The sequence below is a fragment of the Heptranchias perlo genome, chromosome 7 (assembly GCF_035084215.1).
Source record: "Heptranchias perlo isolate sHepPer1 chromosome 7, sHepPer1.hap1, whole genome shotgun sequence".
Taxonomy (NCBI): domain Eukaryota; kingdom Metazoa; phylum Chordata; class Chondrichthyes; order Hexanchiformes; family Hexanchidae; genus Heptranchias; species Heptranchias perlo.
In genome coordinates, this window is record NC_090331.1 from 91,072,050 (window position 1) to 91,094,992 (window position 22,943).

General features: G+C 46.5%; 1 long non-coding RNA gene across 1 annotated transcript in view; it reads left to right on the plus strand.

Moving 5' to 3' along the window:
- Positions 1-3,025: 3,025 nt before the first annotated feature.
- The window catches only part of LOC137323406 (uncharacterized), a 43,616-nt gene continuing 23,698 nt past the window's right edge, over positions 3,026-22,943 (plus strand). The window contains exon 1 of the long non-coding RNA XR_010963368.1: positions 3,026-3,292. This is a non-coding gene — a long non-coding RNA (uncharacterized lncRNA). The remainder of the gene's footprint in view (positions 3,293-22,943) is intronic.

A 22,943-nucleotide genomic window follows, 5' to 3' on the forward strand; every position in this document is an offset into this window, starting at 1 on the left:
AGACGTAAGCTCTGGAATTCCCTCCATAAACCTCTCCACCTCTCTCTTCTCCTTTAAGGTGCCCTTAAAACCTACTTCTTTGACCAAGCCTGACCAAGCCTGTCCTAATATCTCCTTATGTGACTCGGTGTCAAATTTTGTCTGATAACACTCCTGTGAAGTGCCTTGGGACATTTTCCTACGTTAAAGGTGCTATATAAATGCAAGTTGAATACTGGGAAGAGCTTGCTCTGGAAACCCCCCTCTGGAGCTCACAATGCAGATGATGCTGTATATACACTGCAGCACAAACAGGCAATCTGGTTAGTATCTTTTTGTCAGCTTATCAGTGTAACTATATAGCATGAGCATTTATACATTTTCCTTCATGTAAGTGCCATTATTTCATATCAGTTTGAGTCTGCAGTTTAGAGCTGTTCCCTTAACAATTAGTGAACGATAATGCAACAGCCAGTTTGAGCCAGATTGCTCCAACAAAACCCTGAAAATGAGGTTTGTGAGCAAGAGGTTGAACTGCTGAATGCTGCTCTATATCATGTCGTTTTAAACTTTAATTAACTTATTCCTTTTTACTTCAATCATGAGTTGCAAAGAAGCCCAAAACTGGGTCGAAATAAGAACATTATTTAAACCAACAAGCATGAAAATGTTAGCATTGGATGTGTTACAACAAACAACAACAACTTGCATTTATATAGCGCCTTTAACGTATTAAAATGTCCCAAGGCGCTTCACAGGAGTGATTATCAAACAAAATTTGACACCAAGTCACATAAGGGGATATTAGGACAGGTGACCGAAAGCTTGGTCAAAGAAATAGGTTTTAAGGAGTGTCTCAAAAGAGGAGAGAGAGGTAGAGAGGCGGAGAGGTTTAGGGAGGGAATTCCAGAGCTTAGGGCCTAGGCAGCTGAAGGCACGGCCGCCAATAGTGGAGCAAAGGAAGTGGAGCATGAATAAAAAGCCAGAATTGGAGGAGCGCAGAGATCTCGGAGGGTTGTAGGGCTGGAGGAGGTTACAGAGATAGGGAGGAGGTTACAGAGATAGGGTGGGCGAGGCCATGAAGGGATTTGAACACAAAGATGAGAATTTTAAATTTGATGCTTTGCCGGAATGGGAGCCAATGTAGGTCAGCGAGCACAGGGGTGACGGGTGAACAGGACTTGATGGCCATTGGCGGCTGTGCCTTCAGCTGCCTAGGCTCTAAGCTCTGGGATTCCTTCCCTAAACCTCTCTGCCTCTCTACCTCTCTCTCTTCCTTCACGTTTGGATCATATAATTGCACAGATAACAAGTCCAGAAATTATCAGCAAAAACAAAGCACCTTTAACACTGCAATGGAAATAATTTAACAAATACACTAAGAAGTGTAAGCAGGAGATAGTCACAAAGAAAAGAATCACCTCTGAAGACAAATAAAAGTCGGCACAACATAGAAGTGTGTATCTAGGGTATGACGTAGAATTACACAGAATGTACAGCACAGAAACAGGCCATTCAGCCCAACAAGTCTATGCCGGTGTTTATGCTCCACACGAGCCTCCTCCTACCTTACTTCATCTCACCCTATCAGCATATCCTTCTATTCCTTTCTCCCTCATGTGTTTATCTAGCTTCCCCTTAAATGCATCTATGCTATTCACCTCAACTACTCCTTGTGGTAGCGAGTTCCACATTCTAATCACTCTCTGGGTAAAGAAGTTTCTCCTGAATTCCTTATTGGATTTATTAGTGACTGTCTTATATTTATGGCCCCAAGTTTTGGACTCATCCAGAAGTGGAAACATCTTCTCCATATCTACCCTATTGAACCATTTCATAACCTTAAAGACCTCTATCAGGTCACCCCTCAGCCTTCTCTTTTCTAGAGATAACAGCCCCAGCCTGTTCAGCCTTTCCTGATAGTCATAACCTCTCAGTTCTCATATCATCCTTGTGAATCTTTTTTGCCCTTCCCCATGGCCTCTATATCCTTTTTATAATATGGAGAGCAAAACTGTGCACAATATTCTAAGTGTGGTCTAACCAAGGTTTAATACAAGTTTAACATAACTTCTCTGTTTTTCAATTCTATCCCTCCAGAAATCAACCCCAGTGCTTTGTTTGCATTTTTTGTGAAACAGTTATCAGCGCATGCTGGCAGCCTGAGCCAATGATGGAAGCCTTTTCTCAAGTAGAACGTTCCTGCAAAATGTCTACAGAACCACAGATTAAGCTGGAAGCAATTATCACAAACAAGTACAAGTCTTTCACATTATAATATTTACCATGCTAGAGCTGGATACAGGCCACTTCATTAAAGGGGGGTGAACAAGACAGGACTTCTTGTGTATTTAATGCTGTTGGAACTTTCTCCACAGGAAAGATAAGTCGTAATGACAGAGGGACAACTCCTGAAGTACACTGGAACCTCCATAATAGACCACCCCTCTTTCTCAATGGAAATTAGTAGGTAACCAAGTGTTGGCTATGGGTCGGTGGTAGCACTCTCGCCTCTGAGTTAGAAGGTGTGGGTACAAGTCGCACTCCAGAGACTTGAGCACACAATCTAGGCTGACACTCCATTGTAGTACCGAGGGAGTACTGCACTGTGGGAGGTGCCGTCTTTCAGATGAGACATTAAACCAAGGCCCTGCGAGAGGTAAATGATCCCAAAGCACTATTTCAAAGAACAGCAGGGGGGCTCTCCCTGGTGTCCTGGTTAATATTTATCCCTCAACTAAAAGACATAATCTGGTCATTATCTCATTGCTGTTTGTGGGACCTTGCTGCTCACAAATTAGCTGCCATGTTTCCTATATTACAACAGTGATTACGATTCAAAAGTACTTCATTGGCTATAAAGCGCTTTGGGATGTCCTGAGTTCATGAGAGGTGCTATATAAATGTAAGTCTTTCTCCATGCCAGATGCAGTCAGTGCGCCAAAAGATCCTGATTTTATGACTAGGCGTTCGACAGATTAAAGACTCACATTTGCTTGACAAGTGCTGCAGTGGTTCCTTGCTGGATAAAAGTAATTTGTTTCACTTGTGCATCCACAGAAAAACAATTTGGAGTCGTGTTGTCACTGAGGAAGCATTTGAAGTGTGGTTGAAGCATAACAGAGATGGTTTTAATAATGATTTTATGGTGTAGGAATTCTGACAGGCAATTATCACCATCTGTGTAACTACTGTGTCTGAACAAGCAAGAAACCATGAGCCATCGGCTGGATTCTGCTGATGTCATGTCTTGCACTGCGAGACAGCCATTCTCTCCTGTCTATCGCTGCCAATAAGTGAACTCCCCATTCAGGTAAATAGCATTCCTCACTAGAGACTTTAGCACGAATGTCAGCACAATGATAGCACTACATTAGCTTCTGCTCCCCGAATGCCTCCATTTTAAAACTCTTATCCTCGTGCTCAAATCCTTCCATGGCCTCGCCCCTCCCTATCTCTGTAACCTCCTCCAGCCCTACATCCCTCCGAGATCTCTGCCTTCCTCCAATTCTGGCCTCTTATCCGTCCCCCGCTTTCTTCGCCCCACCATTGCCGGCCATGCCTTCAGCTGCCTAGAACCTCTGGAATTCCTTCCCCAAATCTCTCTGCCTCTCTCCTCTTTTATGATGCTCCTTAAAACCTACCTCTTTGACCATGCTTTTGGTCACCTGTCCTAATATCTCCTTATGTGGCTCGGTGTCAAATTTTGTCTGATTACGCTCCTGTGAAGTGCCTTGGGACGTTTTACTATGTTAAAGACGTTGTTGTGGTGCAACTATATAGCCTCTGCTGTCACAACGTCCCAAAGCTCATCGTTCAATGAATTACTCTTTGAAGTGCTGGGACCACTGTCATGTGGAGGTTATTCCCCACCAGCAACATCCCACAAGCAGCAACAAGATGATTGGTGCTATTGGCTGAGGTGGGAATGCATACCTGGAGAACTCCCTGCTCTTCTTCAGATGGTTCCAAGGGTTCTTTAACTTCCACCTGGACAGACAGACAAGGCCTCAGTTTAACGTCTCGTCTGAAGTGGGAATGAAAGGACTGGTTGGGCGTCTTCATACCATATATGGTGTGCGAGGGCTCTCACTTGTCTCCTCTCTCACGTCTGACAAAATGAACCCCTGCCATTCTTTGCTTTGCATTTTTGGTGTAATTGTGTCAGCTGTGGCTCAGTGGGCAGCACTCTCACCTCTGAGTCAGGAGGTTGTGGGTTCAAGTCTGACTCCAGAGACTTGAGCACGTAATCTAGGCTGACACTCCAATGCAGTACTGAGGGAGTGCTGCACTGTCGGAGATGCTGTCTTTTGGATGAGATGTTAAACTGAGGCCCCGTCTGCCCTCTCAGGTGGATGTAAAAGATCCCACAGCACTATAAGATGAGCAGGGGAGTTCTCCCAGTGTCCTGGTCAATATTTAACCCACAACCAACCACTACAAACAGATTATCTGGTCATTTTCACATTGCTGTTTGTGGGAACTTGCTGTGCGCAAATTGGCTGCTGCGTTTCCTACATCACAACAGTGACAGCACTTCAAAAGTACTTTATTGGCTGTGAAGCACTTCGGAACGTCCTGGGGTCATGAAAGGCGTTATATAAATGCAAGTTTTTCTTTTGTTCTTTCTTTCAACTCAATTGAAAGATTGGCCCTTTCGTGTCTAATCTTCTGTATGTGGTATGGTAACAGCTAGTTAGTTAACAGTGATCCAACCCCTCCCTCCCCCCACATAGCTCAGTTGCTAAAGGCAGGGAAGGAGGGACCCCGTGCAAATATGGAGCCCCCAATCGGGGGCTGGGGGGAGTGGTTCAGGGGTTGCAGAGGGGACCCCCGAATGTTATTGGTGCCCAGGGCCTCAAGACTTCTTAATCCAGCTTCGGACAATGTGTAACTGAGGCATGCAGACCAGATAGTGCCTGTTGTTCACAGTGTTAGCTGGTCTCAGACAGGGCAGATACTTAGGTCACTATCGTACCAACCTCTGGGCTCGGGAGAGGAAACTTAGCATCAGTTCCTGGGAAGTGTTGGGATGGTCGCAGTCAGTAAGTAATAAAGAATAAATTCTTTATTTTATATGTATATATATATAAAATAAAGAATAGCACATATCTGGCAATGTGAAGATAATGGCCTCACACAGGAGAGGGTTAATGTTTGTGCAAGTTTGTCAATCAGATCTCTTTTCCGCAGTTGACCACACCAGACTCCCAGCCTCCACACTTCCACATTTGGAAGAACAACTGGAGAGGTCAGCTGTGGGTGTCACATCATGGCCCTCTGGCAAATTCCTGAATTGGAAACGTTGGAAGAATCCTGAGAGCACAGGATGGGCTGAGAAGGGAATCGAAATAAAGGGGAAATGAAGGGCCAAGTGCCTGAAAGATTCTATTGCTAAGGCATCCAATGCATGTGGGGGGAGGGGGAGGGATGTGGGGGGAGGGGGGATGTGGGGGGAGGGATGAGGGGGGGATGTGGGGGGAGGGGGAGGGATGTGGGGGGAGGGATGAGGGGGGGATGTGGGGGGAGGGGGAGGGATGTGGGGGGAGGGATGAGGGGGGGATGTGGGGGGAGGGGGAGGGATGTGGGGGGAGGGATGAGGGGGGGATGTGGGGGGAGGGGGAGGGATGTGGGGGGAGGGATGAGGGGGGGATGTGGGGGGAGGGGGAGGGATGTGGGGGGAGGGGGAGGGATGTGGGGGGAGGGGGAGGGATGTGGGGGGAGGGATGAGGGGGGGATGTGGGGGGAGGGGGAGGGATGTGGGGGGAGGGATGAGGGGGGGATGTGGGGGGAGGGGGAGGGATGTGGGGGGAGGGGGAGGGATGTGGGGGGAGGGGGAGGGATGTGGGGGGAGGGGGAGGGATGTGGTTAGTTGACTGGAAGTAGCTCAACAAAACTTGTAACTATTTCCAAACGGGAAGAGTCAACATCAGCCCATCAGAGAAGTGAGACTTGTCTCTGTGTCTGCCAGATATCTGTACCAATGAAACCTCTTAAGATTTTTTTGTATGGCATTCCCTTCAGTTTGACAAGAAAAAAAAATAAGTGTGTTAACAAAAGACTTTGTGTGGATCTATGGACTGACCACAGCCATTATTCATTTGACTGTGCGGATGATGTACCTACCCAATGGGACACTGTAATACTTCTGCAATGTTCACCAACACACAACTATGAAGAATTTCCATTGGTTTTGAGCCAAATGCTTTACGTTCCCTCCCCGCCCTCTTCCAATTTTTCCTCTTCTCCCCTCTTTGTGATGTTGTCACTCGCTGGGGTGTAAGAAAAGAAAGACTTGCATTTATACAATGCCTTTCACAACCTCAGGACGTCCCAAAGTGCTTCACAGCCAATGAAGTACTTTTTTGAAGCGCAGTCACTGTTGTAATGTAGGAAACGCGGCAGCCAATTTGCGCACAGCAAGATCCCACAAACAGCAATGTGATAATGACCAGATCATCTGTTTTAATGACATTGGTTGAGAGATAAATGTTGGCCAGGACACAGGGGAGAACTTTTCTGCTCTTCGAATAGCACCATGGGATCCTTTACGTCCACCTGAGAGGGTAGACAGGGCCTCAATTTAACATCTCATCTGAAGAATATATTTAAGAAGAAGCTAGATAGATTTCTAGACACAAAAGGTACGGGGAGAGAGCGGGAATATGGTATTGAGATAGAGGATCAGCCATGATCATATTGAATGGTGGAGCAGGCTCAAAGGGCCGAATGGCCTACTCCTGCTCCTGCTCCTATGTCTATGTTTCTAAGACAGCACCTAGCCCACAGTGCAGCATTCCCTCAGGTACTGCACAGGGAGCATCAGCCTTGATTTATGTGTTCAAGACTCTGGAGTGGGATTTGAACCCACAATCTTCTTACAATGGAGGTCAAGGTGTGCTACTCTCTGAGCCATGACTGACACCATTGCAGCCGATGCATGTGTAGTTGACTTGTACGCAGGCTCCCCTCCACTACCTCCCCCAAGTGGCCATTTTTTCCCGTGAACAATGTTGCTCACCTTCAAGAGAGAGGACGAACCCAATCCCATACCCGCCTGGTCTGCCAGCCGCAGGGGCCGGGCAAACGTCAAAATAAACTGAGACAAGAATTCACACCTTCAAACCTCTCACCCACCCCTTTGGATTCCTTGGGGGTGTAAAGAAAGGGGGTCCATTTCAAGCTGATACTACCACCCAACCTGACTGTCCTGAAGATTTAAGCTATAAATTAAGCTCATGTTCTAGGCTGGCACTCCAGTGGGAGTGCTGCATTGTCGGAGCTGTTAATCTTCTAATGAGAGGTTAGACCAAAGCCACCTCTGGCTGTTCTGATGGTTCAGGTAGATGTTCAGGATCCCACGGCACTATTTGAAGAAGAACAGGGAGTTGCCTGCAGTACTTCAAAAGGGAGTTGGGTAAGTTCCTGAGAGAGGAGCACAATTGCAGTGATTGGGGTAAGTTTTGGGTTAGCTGGGAATAGAACGATTCATGGGTAACTCTGATCTAGTGGGGCTTTGCTTGACTGTCTTAGGGGGTTGGAGAAGAATTTTCCTGGAGTTTTTTGCAGATTGGCCATTGGGATTTTGGCTCTGATTTCTTGTCGGTCCCAGGAGATCGCAATGACTTGGAAGGGTAGGTTGATGGGATAGGCTTGCTGGCCTTTTCCCACTCTCCTTTTTGGTATCTTCACATCTTCTTCCGGTGTTCTGACCAACATTCCTCCCTCATCCAACACCACCAAAAAAAAAGACAGATTACCTGGGCCATCCTTTAATTGCTGTTTGTGGGATCTTGCTATGTGCAAACTGGCTGCTGCGCTTATCAACATAGCAACAGTGACTGCACCAGAAAGTAATGATTTCTATGGATAATCTGAGAGACATGATAAAGTGGTATGTAAATGCAAATGATTTATTTTATACATTATAAACCACAGTATGTCTCAGACAAGTTAATTCAACTACCCCCACAACAAATCTACTCAGTTGGGGCAATAGACAGTTATTCCTCATTATAGTCCTCACAGTGTGGGGCATATACATTTTGGTCTAGGTTTCTGACTTGGCTCAGTGGTAGCACTGAACCCTCTGATTCATGAAGGTTGTAGGTTCAAGTCCTGCTCCAGAAACTTGAGCATAAAATCTAGGCTGACTCTCCAGTTCAGTAGTGAGGGAGTGCTGCACTGTCGGGGGTGCCATCTTTCAGATGAGATGTTAAACCAAGGAACCTGTCTGCCCTCTCGGGTGGATGTAAAAGATCCCATGGCACTATTTCGAAGAAGAGCAGGGGAGTTCTCTCCGGTGTCCTGGCCAATATTTATCCCTCAACCAACATCACTAAAACAGATTATCTGGCTATTATCACATTGTTGTTTGTGGGATCTTGCTGTGCGCAAATTGGCTGCTGCATTTCCTACATTACAACAGTGACTACACTTCAAACGTACATCATTGGCTGTAAAGCACTTTGGGACGTCCTGAGGTTGTGAAAAGCGCTGTATAAATGCAAGTTCTTTCTTTCTCTGTGGATGAAGGCACCCGGTGCAGCACTGAGCCATACAAAGTAAATGGTTACAGATTCAGTTCATTATGTGTGCTGAGTTATCTGACCTCAGCCAGCATTTCGGGCAACATAATGGACCTCATCATCTCTTTGGGCTAAGGAGGAGAAAAAACCCAACCAGGTTTCTGGGTCCAATATTCCTATCGCACTGCCAGCTGCAGATTAATGCTCTGCATAGTCTGCCCTAACAACCTATCCTAGCCCCATCATCGAAAAGGTACTCCTATCTGTACCAGTCTGACATCTCCTGTGGGCCATCTCTTGTGGCCTCTTTCAGTGGGTTTGCCACTTCAATCAATGCCACGTCAGGGGAGGTTCTGTACCGGGCAGAGATTGCCCAAGGTCGTGTCATGTGGTTCCTCTTGAGACTCCGCGACATTTGGCTCTTATGTAGCTCGCATCACGGAGGAGCGATGAATGACCACTCGGTGACTCCCTCGCAATTAAAGGACGTGATCAGATGCCATGTAAATGTTAATTCCTTCTTTCTTCCCTGCCTAGCAGGGCACACCTTGAGACCAGAGCCTCATTAATTTTACCTGGCAGCGCGCAGCGAGAATCTCCCCGATAGTCTTTCTTTGTGCTCAAGTCATTCTCCAGACTGCTACGTGATTGTCGGCATCTACACACACACACACACACACCCGATGCCCGCTGTACATTTCCACTCACTTGTACCCACTCATCCCAGTGTGACAGGGCTCAATATTTACTTGTCATTTTCCATTGCTCCATTCCACAAAGATTCATCTCTTTCACACGGGAAATGTGTAATGCTGAATGTCAGTAACAGAGGCACTGAACAATAATTACACTGCAGTGTTACACAAAGTCTTTCTGTTCACTGGCTGCTCTCTCCCTGCCAAGGGAAATGATTTAAATAGATACAATCTGAATCACATTCCCGGTGGGACGAGGCATTCGCTGCTTGAGCTCGAACAGCTTTCTACAATGGATGGTATCATTAACCGGGAACATAGTGAGGAACATAGGAACAGGAGGAGGCCATTCAGCCCCTCGAGCCTGTTCCACCATTCAATTAGATCGTGGCTGATCTGTATCTTAACTCCATTTACCCGCCTTGGTTCCGTAACCTTCAATACCCTTACCTAACAAAAATCTATCAATCTCAGTTTTGAAATTTGCAATTGACCCCCAGCCTCAACTCTTTTTTGGGGCTCCAGATTTCCACTCCCCTTTGTGTGAAGAAATTCTTCCTGACATCACCCCTGAACGGCCTAGCTCTAATTTTGAGGTTATGCCCCCTTGTTCTGGATTCTCCACCAGAGGAAATAGTTTCTCTCCATCTGCCCTATCAAATCCTTTAATCATTTTAAAACACCTCAATTAGATCACCCCTTAATCTTCGATAAGGGAATACAAGCCTAGTCTATGCAACCTAACCTCATAATTTAACCCTTTTAGCCCCGGTATCATGTTGTTGAATCTGCGCGGCACCCCCTCTAAGGCCAATATATCCTTCCTGAGGTGCGGTGCCCAGAACTGAACACAGTACTCCAGATAGGGTCTGACCAGAGCTTTATACAATTGTAACATAACTTCCACCCCTTTGCATTCCAGCTCCCTTGGAAGGGGGATGGAATTACAATCCAAAGGTTTAGAGTGGAGATGTGCTCCTGAAAGCACTGGGAACTGTTTCCACAGGCAATTAGTGCCTTGCAAACCTCATCCCATTGACCACTCTTCACATGTAAACCATGACAGTGGGACTGCTCGACTGTGGGGGCATCGTTGCCAAGCCCAATCCTGTCCTCACCTGACATCTATACACATGTGTATCTAAAGGGTCGGGGTGGATGGGTGGGTGGGCATCACTGGAGCACAATCAAGGGTTTGATCTGTACTCTGCATCACCAGGGTCAATTAGAGGACCCCCAACTGCTGTCCCCTTTTTGAGATCAGCTATCTCACGACAGGCCGGGAATCGAGCCTGGGGACTCAGTCTGGATGGCTTAGTCACAGAAAAATAGTTAAAGCACTTTTTAATTTTGCGTGAGACCAACGTTTAAGAAGTTATTAAAGGGTCTGGGAGAATGGAGAGAGAAAGCCCAGGAAACTGTGACTATCGGAAATGGGAAATGTGCAAATCGGAACTGATTTGTACAATTGTCACAGTTAAAAGGCTCATTTCTAACCTGAGCTTTGATCAAGCTGCCCCTCGGTTTAAACATGAAGATTTACACCTTTGAGTAGCAAACACTACTATGCTGTGGCTCAGTGGGCAGCACTCTTACCTCGATATCAAGTTCTGGGTTCAAGTCCCACTCTAGCGACTTGAGCATATAATCTAGGCTGACACTCCAGTGTAGTACTGAGGGAGTACTGTACTGTCAGATGGTGCTGTCCATTGGATGGGATGCTAAATTAAGGCCCTATCTGCCCTCTTATGTGGGTGTAAAAGATTCCACTGCACTATTTGAAAGTAGTGTAGGGAGTTCTCCCTTGGTGTCCTTTCCAATATTTATCCTCAACCATCATCACTAAGAAACCAATTATCTGGTCATTATCGCAATGCTGTTTGTGGGATCTTGCTGTGTGCAAATTGGCTGCTGTGTTTCTTACATTACAGCAGTGACTAAACTTCAAAAATACTCATTGACTGTGAAACTCTTTGGGGATGTCCTGAGGTTGTGAAAGGTGCTATATAAATGCAAATACTTCTCCTCTATCTGCTAATAGAATCAGAGGCTGTACATTACAGAAGGGAGGCCATTGTACATTTGCCTGGGCCTGTCTATTCTAATTCCTTATTTCCTGTATCCATTTATATCCTTCCTTTTCAAATACTTTTCCAATTCCCTTTAAATGACATTTTAGTTTCTAACTCAATTGCCACTTGTGGTAAGACATTCCATGTCCTAATAACCCTCTGTGAAAAAATATCTCCTGCTTCCCCTTTCATTCTCTTACTGATAATCCTCAACCGAAGGCCTGTTGTTACCAAGTCACCAACCAGTGAAAACAATCTTTCACTATTTACCCCCTCAAGACCATTTGCACAGTGTCACCTGTGGCTCAGTGGGTAGTACTCTTGACTCTAATTCAGTAAAGGCTGTGGGTCCAAGCCTCACTCCCAGGGACTTGAGCATAAAATCTAAGCTGATACTCCCAGTGATGTTCTGTGCAGTTGGAGGTGTTGTCTTTTGGGTGAGATATTAAACGGAGGCTCTGTCTGTCCTCTCAGGTGAATGTAAAAGATCCCATGGCACTATTTTGAAGAAGAGCAGGGGAGTTCTCCCCAGTGTCCTGGCAAACTTAGCATCAATAAAACAAACTATCTGGTCATTATCACATTGCTGTTCGTGGGATCTTGCTGTGCACAAATTGGCTGTCCCGTTTTCAACATTACAACAGTGACTACACTTCAAAAAGTACTTCATTGGCCGTGAAGTGTTTTGGGACATCCTGATATCATGAAAGGTGCTATATAAATGCAAGTCTTTCTTTCTATTAGATCTCCCCCCACCCTTAGAAATACAATAATAAGGGGGAGTTTTAACTCCCGGGCTGTCGATTGGCGGAGCAGGTGGGCAGACTGTCTGGGGCGGGTGATGAGAGACACGTGGTCCTTTTTAATGGCCGAGCCTCATTTAAATGAAGCCGTTGGGTTGGCAGTCTAGAAGTTGGTGACCAGGGGGCAGCTCGACCAGTTCCAGGAGGCACGATAACGGGCCCCCAAGAGGCCCCCCAGCTGGCAGTCGGGGTGGTGGGGGGAGGATGGGGAAAGTGGTGGGGTGGTGGAGTTCGGGAGAGTACTGGGAGCGGGGAAAGCCCAGGGTGGCAGTGGCCCAAGTGGGACGCAGAGTAACGCCCCCTGCCCCTTGAACGTACCTTCTGGTGCCTCAGTTGGGTGCCCGGCAGCTTCTACTGAGTGTCTGCAGTAAGCACTCTGGCTTTGAGGTCATATCTAAGAGTGAGGAACCCAATTTGATAAGATTCACGAGGCTCCCGCCTAAGTCAGTTGGATGCCTCAGCCACCCAGCCTCAATATATCTACGGGTGGGTAGCGTTGGATATTAACTCCCGTCCCGCCCGGTTTCTGCAATCTTGGGTCCTATTTGACCCTGAGCTGAGCTTCCGTCCCGATATCCACTCCATCACCAAGGCCGCCAACTTCCATCTCCGTAACATCGCCAATCTCCGCCCCTCCCTCAGTCCATCTTCATGCTTTTGTTACTTTTAGACCAATGCTCTCCTGGCCGGCCTCTCATCCTCCATCCTCCGTAAACTTCAGCTCATCCAAAACTCTGCTGTCCGTATCCTAACTCGCATCAAGACCCGTTCACCCATCACCCCTGTGCTCGCTGACCTACATTGGCTCCCGGTCCGGAAACGCATCGAATTTAAAATTTCCATCCTTGTTTTCAAATCCCTCTATATCCTCGCCCCCTTCCCTATCTCTGTAACCTCCTACAGCCCTATAACTCTCCAAGATCACTGCCCTCCTCCAATTCTGGCCTGTTTTGCATCCCGAATTTTCATCGCTCCACCATTGGCGGCCGTGCCTTCAGCTGTCTAGGACCCAAACTCTGGAATTTCTTCCCTAAACTTCTCCGTCTCTCTACCTCTCTCTCCTCCTTGAAGACACTCCTTAAAACCTACCTTTTTGACCAAGCTTTTCGTCTCCTGGATTTGTTAAGCGAAGGTCGTGTCTGACTAACTTGATTGAATCTTTTGAGGAGGTAACAAGGAGGGTTGATGAGGGTGGCTTGTTTGATGCAGTCTGCATGGATTTTAGCAAGGCTTTTGACAAAGTCCCACATGGCGGACTGATCAAAACAGTACAAGCCCATGGGATCCAAGGGAAAGTGGCAAATTGGATCCAAAATTAGCTCAGTGGCAAGAAGCAAAGGGTAATGGTCGACGGGTGTCTTTGTGACTGGAAGGCTGTTTCCAGTGGGGTTCCTCAGGACTAGGTCCCTTGCTTTTTGTGGTATTTTTTAATGATTTGGACTTAAATGTAGGGGTCAGGGTTAAGAAGTTTACAGATGATGCAAAAATCGGCCGTGTGGTTGATAGTGAGGAGGAAAGCTGTAGATTGCAGGAAGATATCAATGGACTGGTCAGGTGGGCTGAAAAGTGGCAAATGGAATTCAATCTGGAGAAGTGTGAGGTAATGCATTTGGGGAGGGCAAACAAGGCAAGGGAGTACACAATAAATGGGAGGATACTGAGAGGTGTAGAGGAAGTGAGGGACCTTGGAGTGTATGTCCACAGATCCCTGAAGGTAGTAGGACAGATAGATAAGCTGGTTAAGAAGGTATATGGAACACTTTCCTTTATTAGCTGAGGCATAAAATATAAGAACAGGGAGGTTATGCTGGAACTGTATAGAACACGAGTTAGGCCACAGCTTGAGTACTGTGTACAGTTCTGGTCATTACAGGAAAGATGTAATTGCACTAGAGAGGGTACAGAGGAGATTTACGAGGATGTTGCCAGGACTGGAGAATTTTAGCCATGAGGAAAGATTGGATTGGCTGGGGTTGTTCTTTTTGGAACAGAGGAGGCTGAGGGGTGATTTAATTGAGGTGTACAAAATTATGAGGGGCCTGGACAGAGTGGATAGGAAGGACCTATTTCCCTTAGCAGAGAGGTCAATAACCAGGGGGCATAGATTTAAGGTCATTGGTAGAAGGATTAGAGGGGAGCTGAGGAAAAATGTTTTCACCCAGAGAGTGATGGGGGTCTGGAACTCACTGCCTGAGAGGGTGGTAGAGGCAGAAACCCTCATCATATTTAAAAAGTACCTGGATGTGCACCTGAAGTGTCATGACCTGCAGGGCTACTGACCAAGTGCTGGAAAGTGGGATGGGGTTGGGTGGCTCATTTTCGGCTGGCGCGGACAGGATGGGCTGAATGGCCTCCTCCTGCGCCATAAATTTTCTCTGATTCTCTGATTCTATGTGGCTCAGTGTCAAATTTTGTATGATCATACACCTGTGACGCACCTTGGGACGGTTTACCGAGTTAAAAGTGCTATATCAATGCAAGTGGTTGTTGTTGTTGTTCTGCCGGTTTTCCTTGTCTCTTTGCTCACCAAGACCATCTCCTGCTTCTGGTCTGAGTTTAGACCAGGGCCAAGTGGAGCAATGGGCCTGCTCCCTGCCAGCATCAGCCCTCACAAAAAAAAAAGAAACCACTGAAGAAACGAGAGTTGGGCTGTCAGTTACCTACAGGGGACATCATGACAGGAAGTGGTACAGCTCGAGCCAGAACCTCTGTGTCCATGCCAGGAACATGAAGCTCCTGGAACTTCACCTCAGCGTTCAGTGCCCATCCAAACCTGTCTGCCAGCAGTGAGGCTACACATCCCGTTTCTCCTGTCTGTAGAACATTCCCCAAAATAGTCTCAACGGCCGCCACAGATTATCCCTTGTCCCTGACAGTTCTAAATGCAGATTTAACCATTAATTGGCGAGGGAGGGTTGTTGGAGCTACAGTCTTAGCAAAGGTTTCTCTAATTCTTTCCGTGCTCACTGTCGACAGAAGGTTGAAGTAGTGACACATCTCTCCTTCTAATCTGATTTTTAGTCATTTGGTTTATAGGTTTCCTACATCGTAACAGTGACTACACTTTAAAAGTATTTCATTGGCTGTAAAGCGCTTTGGGACGCCCTGAGGTCGTGAAAGGCACTATTTAAATGCAAGTCTTTCTTTTTTTGTTATAGTTGCCTCTGGTTAAAAGCTATTGCTATCTAATCTAACAGAGCTTTTTCAATGAAAGTACACATGGTACACCCTCTCCGAGGTGTTAAGAAAGAACTTGTATTTATATAGCGCCTGCTCATGACCTCAGGACATCCCAAAGTGCTTTACAAGCAATGAAGTACTTTTTTTGAAGTGTAGTCACTGTTGTAATGTAGGAAACGTAGCAGCCAATTTCCTCACAGCAAGGTCCCACACACATCAATGAGGTAAACAATCAGATCATCTGATTTAGGTGTTGGTTAAGGAATGAATGTTGGCCAGGACATCGGGGAGAACTCCTCTGCAAATTGGCACCATGGGATCTTTTATGTCCACCTGAGACGGCAGATAGGGCTTAGAATTAACATTGCATCCAAAGGATGACACCTCCGGCAATGCAGCACTCCCTCAGTACTGCACTGGAATATCAGCCTGGACTTTATGCTCGAGTCTCTTGAAGTGGGGCTTAAAACCTACAACTTTCATGACTCAGAGGCCAGGTGTGCTACCCAACTGAGCCACAGCTGACACAAAATCGCACTGATGAAAAAGTGGACTTTGCATTGTGCTGATACTCCAGCCAAAGTATTGGAGTCAACACTATGGGGACAGGTTTACTGCATTAACCAGTACATTTTAAAATCCCGTCTGCTTTTTGTTTGGCAAAGGCTTTAATTTGCAAAGTGTGGTCGGAAGGGACAATAGTCTATCAGTTATAGACATTGAGTCAGGGGAATGGTTCTCAAAGCTACACAGCGAAAGGCAGTTCCCCCAGTCAGACAACAGTCTGCAGTGCGAGTGGCTCGCAGACTACGCACAATAAACAAAGGAGAGACCAGTATACAGATGAGCTGTGGACAGACACACGGCACCTGATGTCTGATCGAGCACAGAGCACGACTGTAAAGGAAGAGGAAAAAACAAAGACAAATGACTTTCTCAGTAGCTGTGCCGAGGATGGTGCGCAGGACTTAATTAATTCTCCAAACCAGTAATCGGCAGCTTAACCTGGATACATCCTGAAGCCCTTTTCTCTTTTTGAGACCTTTGGAGGCCCCGACCGTTAACCCATTGCATGAACTTTTTTTCTTACGTGGACCAACCGAGGTCAAAGGCCAAGGGTCGAAACTCGATCGAAAGGAGATGAGAAAGCAAGAACTTGCTTTTCTCTCACCTAAGGGGGGGGGTTGGAGAGGAATTTTGCAGATTTTTGCCCCCCTAGGAAGTATTTAGTCAGGATGATCCGGCCGTAATGAGTGTGGGGCAGGCTTGATGGACCGGCTGGTCCTTTCCTGCCCATCGCGTATGTAATATCCCACAGCATAATTTCAGAGCCATTGTGCTGAGTCGTGGGGATCTAATAGAAGTGTTCAAAATTATGAAGGAGTTTTGATAAGGTAAGTATGGAAAGACTGTTTTCAACTGATCAATGAGCTAGGTATAAATTTAAGATCTTTTACCAAAAGGACAGAGGGAGAGTTTAGCAGAATTATTTTAACATGGAGGATCGTTAAGCCATGGAATGTCCTAACAGAGATAGTGGGGGAAGCTGATCCCATAATAGCTTTTAAAATGGAAGCGGATGAATATTTGAAAAAGAAACAATTTTTTCTCCTCCAGCCTTCGAGATCTCTGCACTCCTCCAATTCTGGCATCTTGCCCATCCCCCACTTCCTTCGCTCCACCATTGGCAGCCGTGCCGTCATCTGCCTAGGCCCTAAACTCTGGAATTCCCTCCCTAAATCTCTCCGCTTCTCTACCTCTCTCTCCTCCTTTAAGACGCTCCTTAAAACCTACCTCTTTAACCAAGCATTAGGCCATCTGTCCCTAATATCTCCTAATGTGGCTCAGTGTCAAATTTTGTCTGATAACGCTCCTGTGAAGCGCCTTGGGACGTTTTTACTACGTTAAAAGTGCTATATAAATGCAAGTTGTTGTTGTTGTATGAGGAAAGAGCAGGGGAGTGGGATTAATTGGATAGCTCTTTCAGAGAGCTGGCACAGATGTGTCGGGCAGAATGGCCTCCTTTCTGTGCTGTATGACTCTATGGCCAATTCAGGAAGTGAGACCATCATACCATAGCAGCACCCGCTACGGCCTGTTAAGAGTGTCTGATACCCGGCTCTGGTAAGGTCAAAGGCAGCTGAACAATACTAACAGTACAAAGGGATCTGGGGGTCCTAGTGCAAGAAAATCAAAAAGTTAGTTTGTAGGTGCAGCAGGTGATCAAGAAGGCCAACGGAATGTTGGCTTTTATTGCTAGGGGAATAGAATATAAAAACAGGGAGGTATTGCTGCAGTTATATAAGGTATTGGTGAGACCGCACCTGGAATACTGCATACAGTTTTGGTGTACATACTTAAGAAAAGACATACTTGCTCTCGAGGCAATACAAAGAATGTTCACTCGGTTAATCCCGGGGATGAGGGGGCGGACATATGAGGAGAGGTTGAGTAGATTGGGACTCTACTCATTGGAGTTCAGAAGAATGAGAGGCGATCTTATTGAAACATATAAGATTGTGAAGGGGCTTGATCGGGTGGATGCGGTAAGGATGTTCCCAAGGATGGGTGAAACTAGAACTAGGGGGCATAATCTTAGAATAAGGGGCTGCTCTTTCAAAACTGAGATGAGGAGAAACTTCTTCACTCAGAGGGTAGTAGGTCTGTGGAATTTGCTGCCCCAGGAAGCTGTGGAAGCTACATCATTAAATAAATTTAAAACAGAAATAGACAGTTTCCTCGAAGTAAAGGGAATTAGGGGTTATGGGGAGCGGGCAGGAAATTGGACATGAATTTAGATTTGAGGTTAGGATCAGATCAGCCAGGATCTTATTGAATGGCGGAGCAGGCTCGAGGGGCCGATTGGCCTACTCCTGCTCCTATTTCTTATGTTCTTATGTTCTAACAGGATGGTATGATTGGCTGTGAATAAATCCATGCCATGTCTCCTCCCTCTCCCATATCGGCCTCAACAGCGTTTAGACCTATGACAGAAAGATAAAATCGGTAGCTAGGCTGCACGACCAATGACATGTTCTTATTCTTCGAGCTACAGGCAGATGGCGGTTAGAAACAATTTATTGGGTTTATTAGCAACTATTTTATAACAACATAAGAAATAGAATCAGGAATAGGCCATACGGTCTCTCGAGCCTGCTCTGCCATTCAATAAGATCATGGCTGATCTTCTACCTCAACTCCACTTTCCCGCCCTATCCCCATATCCCTTGATTCCCTTAGTGTCCAAATATCCATTAATCTCAGTCTTGAAGATACTCAATGACTGAGCATCCACAGCCCTCTGGCATAGAGAATTCCAAAGATTCACAACCCTCTGAGTGAAGAAATTTTTCCTCATCTCGGTGCTAAATGGCCGACCTCATGGCTTGAGACTATGACCTCTGGTTCTAGACTCTCCAGCCAAGGGGAAACAGCCTCAGCATCTACCCTGTCAAGCCCTCTAAGAATTTTATATGTTTCAATGAGATCACCTCTCATTCTTCTAAACTCCAGAGAGTATAGGCTCATTCTTCTCAACCTCTCCTCATAGGACAACCCTCTCATCCCAGGAATCAATCTAGTGAACCTTCTTTGCACCCCCTCTAAGGCAAATATATCCTTCCTTAGGTAAGGAGACCAAAACTGTACACAGTACCTTATTCCTATATTCCAACCCCCTTGCAATAAAGGCTGACATGCCATTTGCCTTCCTAATTGTTTGATGTACCTTCATGTTAATTTTCTGTGATTCATGTTCAAGTTGAGTATATTCAAGGCTGAGATCGATAGATTTTTGGACTCCAGGGAAGTCAAGGGATATGGGGATCGGGAAGGAAAGTGGAGTTGAGGCCAAAGATCAGCCATGACCTTATTGAATGGTGGAGCAGGCTATCAAGGGGCTGTATGGCCTACTTCTGCTCCTATTTCTAATGTTCTAATGTTCAAATCCTTCTGACTGCCAATATTTCTTAGTCTCTCACCTTTTAAAAAATATTCTGATTTTCTATTCTTCCTACCAAAGTGGATAATTTCATATTTCCCCACATTATCTGCCATCTTCTTACCCACCCACTTAACCTGTCTATATCCCTTTGCAGACTCTTTGTGTCCTCCTCACAGCTTACTTTCCCACCTAGCTTTGTATCGTCAGCAAACTTGGATACATTACACTCGGTCTCTTCATCTAAATTATTTTCTCGGACAGCAGGTGCTGATAATGGTTCTAGTGTCACCATTTACATCTCCTCTCGACCCATCTTTTGTTTCTTTACTTGCCCCATTACAACCCCCTTTTGCCTCATCCCTTTTGTTCTTTAATCACTCCTGCCCTCCACCCTTTGTTCTTTCCTTCACCCCTCCCCCGCCACCCCTCCACCCCGGCCTTCCTTGGCTCTGTCTTTGCTTATAAACTGTTGAATCTCGAACTTCTTCCAGGTCTGATGAAAGGTCATCGACCTGAAACGTTAACTCTGTTTCTCTCCCCATAGATGCTGCCTATTCTGAGTGCTTCATAAGAAACATAAGAACATAAGAAATAGGAGTAGGCCATACGGCCCCTCAAGCCTGCTCCGCCATTCAATAAGATCATGGCTGATCTTTGACCTCAACTCCACTTTCCCGCCCGATCCCCACATCCCTTGTTTCCCTTACAGTCCAAAAATCTATCGATCTCAGTCTTAAATATACTCAATGACTGAGCATCCACAGCCCTCTGGGGTAGAGAATTCCAAATATTCACGACCCTCTGTGTGAAGAAATTCCTCCTCATCTCAGTCCTAAATGTCTGACCCCTTATCCTGAGGCTATGTCGCCTAGTTCTAAACTCTCCAGCTAGGGGAAACATCCCCTCAGCATCTACCCTATCAAGCTCTCTTAGAATCCTATATATTTCAATGAGACCACCTCTCATTCTCCTAAACTCCAGCGAGTATAGGCCCATTCTACTCAATCTTTCCTTATAGGACAACCCTCTCATCCCAGGAATGAATCGAGTGAACTTTCGTTGCACCGCCTCTAAGGCAGGTTTTTTTTTATTCGTTCATGGGATGTGGGCGTCGTTCGCAAGGCCAGCATTTATTGCCCATCCCTAATTGCCCTTGAGAAGGTGGTGGTGAGCTGCCTTCTTGAACCGCTGCAGTCCGTGTGGTGAAGGTTCTCCCACAGTGCTGTTAGGAAGGGAGTTCCAGGATTTTGACCCAGTGACGATGAAGGAACGGCGATATATTTCCAAGTCGGGATGGTGTGTGACTTGGAGGGGAACATGTTGTTTTCTGTTGTTCCCATGTGCCTGCTGCTCTTGTCTTTCTAGGTGGTAGAGGTCGCGGGTTTGGGAGGTGCTGTTGAAGAAGCCTTGGCGAGTTGCTGCAGAGCATCTGTGGATGGTACACACTGCAGCCACAGTGCCCCGGTGGTGAAGGGAGTGAATGTTTAGGGTGATGGATGGGGTGCCAATCAAGCGGGCTGCTTTGTCCTGGGTGGTGTTGAGCTTCTCAAGTGTTGTTGGAGCTGCACTCATCCAGGCAAGTGGAGAGTATTCCATCACACTCCTGACTTGTGCCTTGGAGATGGTGGAAAGGCTTTGGAGAGTCAGGAGGTGAGTCACTCGCCGCAGAATACCGAGTCTCTGACCTGCTCTTGTAGCCACAGTATTTATGTGGCTGGTCCAGTTAAGTTTCTGGTCAATGGTGACCCCCAGGATGTTGATGGTGGGGGATTCGGCGATGGTAATGCCGTTGAATGTCAAGGGGAGGTGGTTAGACTCTCTCTTGTTGGAGATGGTCATTACCTGGCACTTGTCTGGTGCGAATGTTACTTGCCACTTATCATCCCAAGCCTGGATGTTGTCCAGGTCTTGCTGCATGCGGGCACGGACTGCTTCATTATCTGAGGGGTTGTGAATGAAACTGAAAACTGTACAGTCATCAGCGAACATCCCCATTTCTGACCTTATGATGGAGGGAAGGTCATTGATGAAGCAGCTGAAGATGGTTTGTCCGACGACACTGCCCTGAGGAATTCCTGCAGCAATGCCTTGGGGCTGAGATGATTGGCCTCCAGCAACCACTACCATCTTCCTTTGTGCTAGGTATGACTCCAGCCACTGGAGAGTTTTCCCTCTGATTCCCATTGACTTCAATTTTACTAGGGCTCCTTGGTGTCACACTCGGTCAAATGCTGACTTGATGTCAAGGGCAGTCACTCTCCCCTCACCTCTGGAATTCAGCTCTTTTGTCCATGTTTGGACCAAGGCTGTAATGAGGTCTGGAGCCGAGTGGTCCTGGCGGAACCCAAACTGAGCATCGGTGAGCAGGTTATTGGTGAGTAAGTGCCGCTTGATAGCACTGTCGACGACACCTTCCATCACTTTGCTGATGATTGAGAGTAGACTGGTGGAGCGGTAATTGGCTGGATTGGATTTGTCCTGCTTTTTGTGGACTGGGCATACCTGGGCAATTTTCCACTTTGTCGGGTAGATGCCAGTGTTGTAGCTGTTCTGGAACAGCTTGGCTAGAGGCGCAGCTAGTTCTGGAGCACAATCTTCAGCACTACAGCCGGGATGTTGTCGGGGCCCATGGCCTTGCAGTATCCAGTGCACTCAGCCGTTTCTTGATATCACGTGGAGTGAATCGAATTGGCTGAAGACTGGCTTCTGTGATGGTGGGGATAGCAGGAGGCGGCTGAGATGGATCATCCACTCTGCACTTCTGGCTGAAGATGGTTGCAAATGCTTCAGCCTTGTCTTTTGCACTCACGTGCTGGACACCGCCATCATTGAGGATGGGGATGTTTGCAGAGCCACCTCCTCCCGTTAGTTGTTTAATTGTCCACCACCATTCATGACTGGATGTTGGAGGACTGCAGAGCTTTGACCTGATCCATTGGTTGTGGAAATGCTTAGCTCTGTCTATAGCATGTTGCTTCCACTGTTTACCATGCATGTAGTCCTGAGTTGTAGCTTCACCAGATTGGCATCACATTTTTAGCTACGCCTGGTGCTGCTCCTGGCATGCTCTTCTACACTCCTCATTGAACCAGGGTTGATCCCCTGGCTTGTTGGTAATGGTAGAGTGAGGAATATGCCGGGCCATGAGGTTACAGATTGTGCTGGAATACAATTCTGCTGCTGCTGGTGGCCCACAGCGCCTCATGGATGCCCAGTTTTGAGCTGCTAGATCTGTTCTGAATCTATCCCATTTAATGATGTGGAGATGCCGGTGATGGACTGGGGTTGACAATTGTAAACAATTTTACAACACCAAGTTATAGTCCAGCAATTTTATTTTAAATTCACAAGCTTTCGGAGATTTTCTCCTTCCTCAGGCAAATGTTTCAAGATCTCCTTGAAGCCTACGCATTTATACATATGTATAAATGCGTAGGCTTCAAGGAGATCTTGAAACATTTGCCTGAGGAAGGAGAAAATCTCCGAAAGCTTGTGAATTTAAAATAAAATTGCTGGACTATAACTTGGTGTTGTAAAATTGTTTACAATTATCCCATTTAACACAGTGATAGAGCCACACAACACGTTGGATGGTGTCCTCAGTGCGAAGACGGGACTTCATCTCCACGAGGACTGCGCGGTGGTCACTCCTACCAATACTGTCATGGACAGATGCATTTGCAACAGCTAGATTGGTGAGGACGAGGTCAAGTAAGTTTTTCCCTCATGTTGGTTCTCTCACC